The 7,865-nt window shown below is 43.5% G+C and overlaps 1 pseudogene; it reads left to right on the top strand.

Annotated features, from left to right (window-relative positions):
* Positions 1-307: 307 nt before the first annotated feature.
* Positions 308-6,646, top strand: LOC123087798 (BTB/POZ domain-containing protein POB1-like; annotated as a pseudogene).
* Positions 6,647-7,865: the final 1,219 nt, after the last annotated feature.

The following is a 7,865-nucleotide window of genomic DNA, read 5'->3' as shown; positions in this document are numbered from 1 at the left end:
TCACCTGATACTTTTGCCGCTGAGGTTGAAGCTCGAGAAGATGGGAGGCAGGCAGTGAAGACGATTGGTGCCATTGGAGATGACCGCAGAGGTGCTATGTGAAGGTGGCCAAGGGAGATGTGTGCACATGAAAATAGAAAGGCGGGAAGGTCGGCGTGTGGGGTTGCATGCTGGTCGACGGCAACAAAGGGGCAGGCCCGGCCCTGAGGGGGGGCAGGGGGGGCGGCCGCCCCGGGCCCCCACAATTCAGGGGCCCCTCCGCAGGTGTATGTGTACGTAGGTAGCGCGTAAACTATATGGGCCGTGAGGTAGCCAGGCGTGAGGAGCTGGCAAACATAGCGAACTTCTTCCTATTCCATCGCCTAGCAATCCCCAGATCCCACGCCGACTTTTTCGCGATAATAAGCACGCCATTACGCTCCTTCTCTCTTATAATTTCCTTCCTAATAGATCGCCAGTTAGCCGTCTCGCCGATGACGATCTCTGTTCCCGGGCGCCCCGATCGCAAGATGCAGTCAGTAGTCAATACGCGATGCCGCTTTCTCTCCCGTCTTCAGACGCTGACATACGCACACACATCGCCGAGCGCTAGTCGCTAGAGCTAGCCGATGCGATCCACATCTCATCGCTGAACGATCCAATCCATCCAAGGTATATTATACTATTCCCTAATCCCTATATGTTCAGTACTAAATTAACCAATTTTCCCTTTGCATACATCGTGCATGGCTGGTCCCTATCAGCCTTTGATGCCATTATTTATTTATTTCCAGCATGGTTAACAAAGATAGTACAATATGTGGACGAGTTGATACATCAAAGGCGCTCTTGATAAAATTATCAAGGTAATATGCTTCGTAGATTCCAAATGGTGAATTGGTGATTTTGTGGAGGAAGAGAACCAAATTGATGGGAATTCTGAATCTTAACAACAGGAAAATGTTGACATCAATATAGATGATAAAAATGTAAGTTAGTCTGATAGTACAATTATTTCAACAGGTGCACATGCACAATCTGCTAGTGTTGATGAACATCCAGTTTTGCCTTTTCGGTTGTGAATTAAAGATTATAAATTCACTTCGTCGTGTGGTGTACTATGTGATTTTCTAGCATGTTAGGGAAGTCATTTTTTATCCTAATGCCTCTATTGCTTATCAATCTTATTTACAGGCATATAATTGTGGCACCGGTTGAAAGAAGCTTTGCAAAGATACAAATATTGAAGAACTATTTGAGACAATGACTCCACCGACTTTAAATGGTTTGGCAATGTTATGCACTGAGAAGAAGTTGTTGGATTAGATTGACATCGACTCCATCGTAAGTAACTTTGCATCAAGGATTGATTTTTTAAAGGTAACATGTATAATTATTTAATATGCATACTATTTTAATGCATTTAAGTGTATATTTGTAAACATTACATATATGCATATACCCACTATTACTACTATATTATTGACGCTAAGGGCCCACAGTTTTGGTTCCGCCCCGGGCCCCCAAAATCTCAGGACCGGCCCTGCAAAGGGGTAGATGGTCAGTGACAACAACATAGAGTTGGCGCGCATCAAACACTTTTGTCACATCACGACCTCTAGATGGGTTTTCACGGTGAGGGAAGAGCCCCTATTTCTAGGGGCTTTGAGAAAATTTGCAGGGCCTAGGTAAAATGGATGCGTGGACAAGGACCCATTTCTTTTTTTCTTTTTTATGGCAAGACAATTACCCAAAACAACACAAAAATCCGACGATAGGTTAAACGTGCATGCTCCCATCCGTAATTTCACTTCATCCTACGGCTGTCCTTTTTTCTTTTTCCTTTCTATAATTTAATCATCTTCCCCTAATTTTAAGGGGGTGGGGTCAAGCCTTATTTTGTTTCAATCAAATCAAGCACGTATGCGGGAGCACAGATGGAAACACGCGCATGTAGCAGGCAAGTCTCGTCCGATGGGTCGTGCCTAGTCCAGAAAACGTGGCACGAGTGCCAGTCTGGCCCGGCCCGCATATTGGCGTGCCGGGCCCATTTAGTCCAGGGCGTGCCGTGCAAGGAGAAGCAATCAAACGGCTGGCTATTTATTCTTTTTTGGTTTATAACAAAGACTGAAGAGTCTCATTCCCCTCCTCTCTCCGAAAAATTGAAAAGGTTCGACAGTGGAGGAGTGCCACCGACCTCGCCTTCTAGAAGCATCCGGCTAGGGCTACGGCCACGGCCACGGCCCCGCGCCTCCAACCTTTTCTAGCGGCGGCGAGCGCATGGCCGGCGGCGATGGTGCCGCCACCGCGGGGGCGGCGGCGGAGGCGGGGATGGGCCTCGACATCTCGCGCGCGGGCGGGTTGCCCAGCTTCGAGTTCGCGTTCAATTCAGAGAGCTTCTCCGACCGGGTGCTGCGGCTGGAGGTCGTCGCCAGCGACGGCGTCGCCGGAGGATCCCTCCCCGACTTGGCGTTCCACTGCGACGAGCTCCACAAGGAGGAAGCAGGTCCGTATAGTGCCTCACTCCTCCCACGCCCTTGGAATTAGACGGATTCATGTGTATGATTCTCTGCTGTTTACCGCGATTCAGATATGGATCCGTGTGAAATCTGTGGCTTATTTGCGATTCCTGCTGTTCCTTCACTTCACGTAGCTTGCCTCACCTGTTGCTGTGTGAATTTAAGAATTGCCTGATTATGGAGGTTTTCTAACAAATAAAATCCTTTCAGATGAAGCAATCAACAAATTGTAAATCGTCCATACATCCAACTAGAATGCAGCAAATTATTGGTCACATATTGGTTGAGCTAGCAGTGGTGATGTTCAAACAACATCGAACTGTTCAAGCTGACAATGCTGTCCTTTTGTGAATTGGCTACCTTGTAATCTTCATGGTGTGATTCCTAGTCAAGTTTGTCACAAAGCGTTTGTTTCTGAAAATATATTGCTCAATTAGATTGTAGAGAAAATCTTTATGTGCTTGAAGATTTACGGTTCCCTGGATTTGGTTTGTGTAAGCTTACATTAACATGCCAGATTATTCATACAAGAAATTTCCTGACAAAATTTGTACCGACGAATCAAACAGGAAGAACATATTATTGTCAAATCTTTTATTCACATAATGGATGTATATTTGGAAGATAAGGAGGTTGGGTTATAACCCTCATTTTGTAGAAATTTTGATTCTACGAGCAACTGTGATACGCCATATATATTTAGAGAGAAGGTGTGGAGGGGCGGGTTCCTGCTCTAGAGCTCTTCACAACCTTGCTCCCTGCTCTTCATTTAAAATCGACCAATAGTCTGCCTTATTTACTGAAACATTTACTAGATATTAGCCTGCTTGATCATCGTTTAGTTTAATGTAGTATCAACACCTGTGATGTACTGGTATAGTTGTTACTACTGATACAGTCTGATGATCAACTGGGTAGCTCTTTCAGGTTGCGTGTTTCTCCACACGTGCAACATACTAGTTACATGCCAATGATGCCAAGATACCAACCAACTCTTAGTTAAACACGTGTTCCTGTTAGTTGCTTCAACTTGATTCTGCCACTAGACGTTTGCGTGGTATAAAATACTGATTAACAAGATAACAATATTACACTTTATTGTCCGTTCTTTTGTAGTTGGGCACCATTATACTCCCTCCGTTCCTAAATATTTGTCTTTCTAGACATTTCAACACGTGACTACATACGGAGCAAAATGAGTGAATCTACATTCTAAAATATGTCTATATACATCCGTATGTGGTAGTCATTTGAAATGTCTAGAAAGACAAATATTTAGGAACGGAGGGAGTAGTATTATACGGTATATTAATAGGGTCCTTGGGATGACATTTACTATTACTTTACTCGGGAAGCAGCGAGCATGCTCAGATTTCTTGATGCAGCTAAATGAATTTGAATGTTCATGATGTTTTGTTAATCATTTTACCATATTTCTGATTGTTGAATCAACGAATATGCATACATAGAAGAACTGAGTGTTCCTATTATCTTAACAGCAGAATCTCTCTAGTGGTTGTGTTTTACGCCTATTACTGTATTTCCCCCAGATTGCCCTTTATTTCTCTATGATCTTTGTATTCTTTCTGTGATGAACAGATAGAAAAAGTATTGACTCTTCTTGGACCATTGTGCCCGTGCCAGTTTTACGAGTGAAGACCATTTACATCAATTCGTTGGTTCTCGCTGCAAATAGTCCATTCTTTCTTAAGGTAATTCTCATAACCTTTTGAGATTCATTTCTTATGGTCAGTTCATGTTTCCTAATATGCTTTATTCACCGTAGCTTTTCTCAAATGGCATGAAAGAGTCTGATCAGAGGCATCTAACACTCCGAATTGCTGATTCGGGTAAACTGATAACATCCTTTCCTTTATAGTCTTTCCTAGTTTTCTGTTGTGACACTGTTATTATTCTGTAGTCTGTACACACTGTGTGTTTTTTAATATAAAACATCGATTATTTATGGTATTATATGGATTCCATCTCCGAGTTTCTGTCAGCCCTTCCTTTTTCTTTTTCATAATGAAAGGGTTAAGTCTCTTTTCAGTTTTCACCATCGCCTTTAACTACCAAATAGGTATTTTGTCCACGTTTAATCTTCTGCATCTGCATGGATAGCTTTCCTCAATAAAGGAGGTCTACTGTTGTAATTCACACACAAAGAATCTGCCATTTAGTTCTTTATTATTGAACTGTTATCATAAACCCTTATGCCTCATTGTTTCATTCTACTAGGAACGGAGGAAACTGTCATGATGGAGATTTTGAGCTTTATGTACACTGGAAAGTTGACAACAACTGAGCCCAATCTTCTGCTCGACATCTTGATGGCCGCTGATAAATTTGAGGTTCTTGCTTGCATGAGGCATTGTAGCCAGTTACTCACAAACTTGCCTATGACCAGAGAGTCTGCGTTGCTCTACCTAGATTACCCATGCTCCACTTCAGTGGCTGCTGAAATTCGGCATCTGACAGATGCAGCCAAGGAATTCCTCGCCGGCAAATACAAGGTTTTCGCCAAGTGAGTGATCACAGCTACTTTTTTTCTTTTCCAAGAAAGCATTAGACATCTTCCTCAAAAAAGAAAAAAAGTGTCGACATTTTTTTTCACAAAATCATGCATGAAGTGTCTACTCATGGCATGATTTGCCTGTTCCAGGTTCTCTGATGAATTGATGGACATGCCTCTTGCTGGTATTGAAGCCATCTTTTCTAGTACTGACCTACAGATAAGATCTGAAGATACCGTATATAGCTTTCTGCTTGAGTGGGCATGCAAGCAATACCCAGAAACAGAGGAAGGGCAGAAGATATGGAGTTCTCGTTTACTTCCGCTGGTGCGCTTCAGTCATATGACTTGGAGTAAAACTCCATAAAGTCCTGACATGCAGTGATGATGATACGGACAATGAGCAAACAAAGAAGCTTATTACTGATGCACTCTTGCACAAAGCTTACCCAGCACATGAGCAAGGCACTATTGAGGCAGGCACAACAACCTGTTGGCAAGTCCCACAGCGAGCTTACTGGCGTAAACCAATCAAAGTGGTTGAATTCGGCCGGCCCTGCCCACAGGTCATTGTTTACTTGGATCTAACGCGTGGGGAGTGCTCCCGACTCTTCCCAGAAGGACACATTTCCACGCACTTGTTCCATCTTGCTGGACAGGATTTTCGTCTCATGGCGTACTGTGAAATGGATGAGCAGGGCAAGGCATACAGGTTTGGCCTCTTTATAGCAACGGCTAAGATGACAAAGGGGCCAACATGTTTGACAGTAGACTTTGAGTTCGCTGCAAGGACAAGATCGTCAGGAAAATTCATGACCAGGTGGGAGCACAAGTATACCTTCGGCGGTGATTGGATGCCCGGATGCAGTGATCTTTTTGAGGTTCCATGGTCGACATGCATTGCCAACGACAACCTCTTCATCGATGGCGTGCTGCATCTGAGAGCTGACTTGAGGGCGTTGGTGGCGCCGCCAGGACAACAGGCTTGATGATATCTCACTCAGCAAAGTTAGGTCGATAGCTTCAATGTCATTTCAGATAGTTTTATTGGTTGGCTGGACAGCGTGGAGTTCTTTTTGGTAGTTCATGCTTGTGCTGTTTCGTTTCGTCATTTTGTTATGTCTGCTGGAGAAGGAGGCTTGGTGCCTGAATGATGTAAGGGTGCTCTTATAGTGAGAAGGCTGGATAGCCCGCGCGGTGGACATGCACTTTTGGTCTGACTAGCATATCTCTTCCGTTCATTTTGTTCTAGATAGATTCACAATCGTCTATCTTTGGTGCTACACGACGATTTAAGATGGAGCAAAGATATATGTTTCTGTACATAAAATGTGGAGCAGCGATGAATATGATTACTTTGATTCAAGTCTGGACAAGCTGGTAACTGTTAACCCACCTGTATGAACATCTGCCTGATGCAAACTCGAAGGTGGTGACAGGCGAACAGCTGTTTGGATAAGTCGAATAATAATCCTCATTCATGCAGCATATATGCGACTTTGTTTCCTCGGCCTGTGCATCTTGATAGATAGAATGTGTGCTGCTTCCTCGGCTTGTGCATCTAGATATAAGTTTCTGTATGTAATGTACCGATGAATATGTTTGGATAAATTGAATGATAATCCTCCTTCATGCATCATACTCCCCCCGTTTCTAAATATAAGTCTTTTTAGAGATTCCACTACAAACTACATACGGATGTATATTGTAGAACGAGAGAGGCATACCCGCATACATGTGGTTTGGTGTGTCTGGCGGCTGACATCTACTCCCGTGTGTCACACATGCATATAACTCTGGTTGCTCTCATCTAGGTCACACACATGGGCTTGGGCCCTATACCAACAGTGAAGATGGGCCAGGCCCTCATACCGGTCAACACTCCCCCTCAAGATGGGTGGTAGATATCTATCATTCCCATCTTGTCACATGCTGAACTGCATTCTCTAGTTCCCAGTCCTTTAGTCAAGCAATCTGCAATTTGTTGTCCTGAACTCACATACTCTATCTTGATAATCCCAGCATCCAGTTTTTCTTTGATAAAGAATCTGTCAATCTCCACATGTTTGGTTCTATCATGTTGAACTGGGTTGTTTGCTATGTAAATTGCTGACTTGTTGTCGCACCATATATTCATACAACTAGTCTTTAGTATCTTCAACTCTCCTAATAGATTTCTTGTCCATAACAACTCACTCAATCCCTGAGACATGGCTCTGTATTCAGCCTCTGCGGTTGATTTGGAAACAACGGGTTGTTTCTTGCTTCTCCAAGACACTAGATTTCCTCCTACGAAAACACAATGGCCTGAGGTTGATCTCCTGTCATCCTGACAGCTGGCCCAATCAGCATCACAATAACCATCCACGACAAGATGTCCATGACTCTTGTATATCAATCCTTTCCCAGGAGAACCCTTCAAGTATCTCAGGATTCTATATACTGCCTCGAGATGTTCACTCCTAGGCTCATGCATATATCTGCTCACAACACTTACTGCGAATGCAATGTCTGGTCGTGTATGACACAAGTACAATAATCTTCCCACCAATCGCTGATATTTTTCTTTATTCACCAGATCACCTGATTGGGCGGTCACTTTATGATTTTGATCAATTGGGGTTGCAGCAGGTCGACAACCCAACATGCCAACATTACAGAGGAGATCCAGGGTATACTTTCTTTGAGAAAGAGCTATTCCTTTTCCAGACCTTGCCACTTCTATACCAAGGAAGTACTTGAGTCGACCAAGATCTTTAACTTCGAATGCCTTACTCAGACACCCATTTAACCTTGCTATCTCTATGTCATCATCGCCGGTGATAATGATATCATCAACATAAACTGCAAAGATG

Source organism: Triticum aestivum, chromosome 4A (assembly GCF_018294505.1).
Source record: "Triticum aestivum cultivar Chinese Spring chromosome 4A, IWGSC CS RefSeq v2.1, whole genome shotgun sequence".
In the NCBI taxonomy this organism is placed as follows: domain Eukaryota; kingdom Viridiplantae; phylum Streptophyta; class Magnoliopsida; order Poales; family Poaceae; genus Triticum; species Triticum aestivum.
This window is presented reverse-complemented; position numbering and strand designations above follow the sequence as displayed.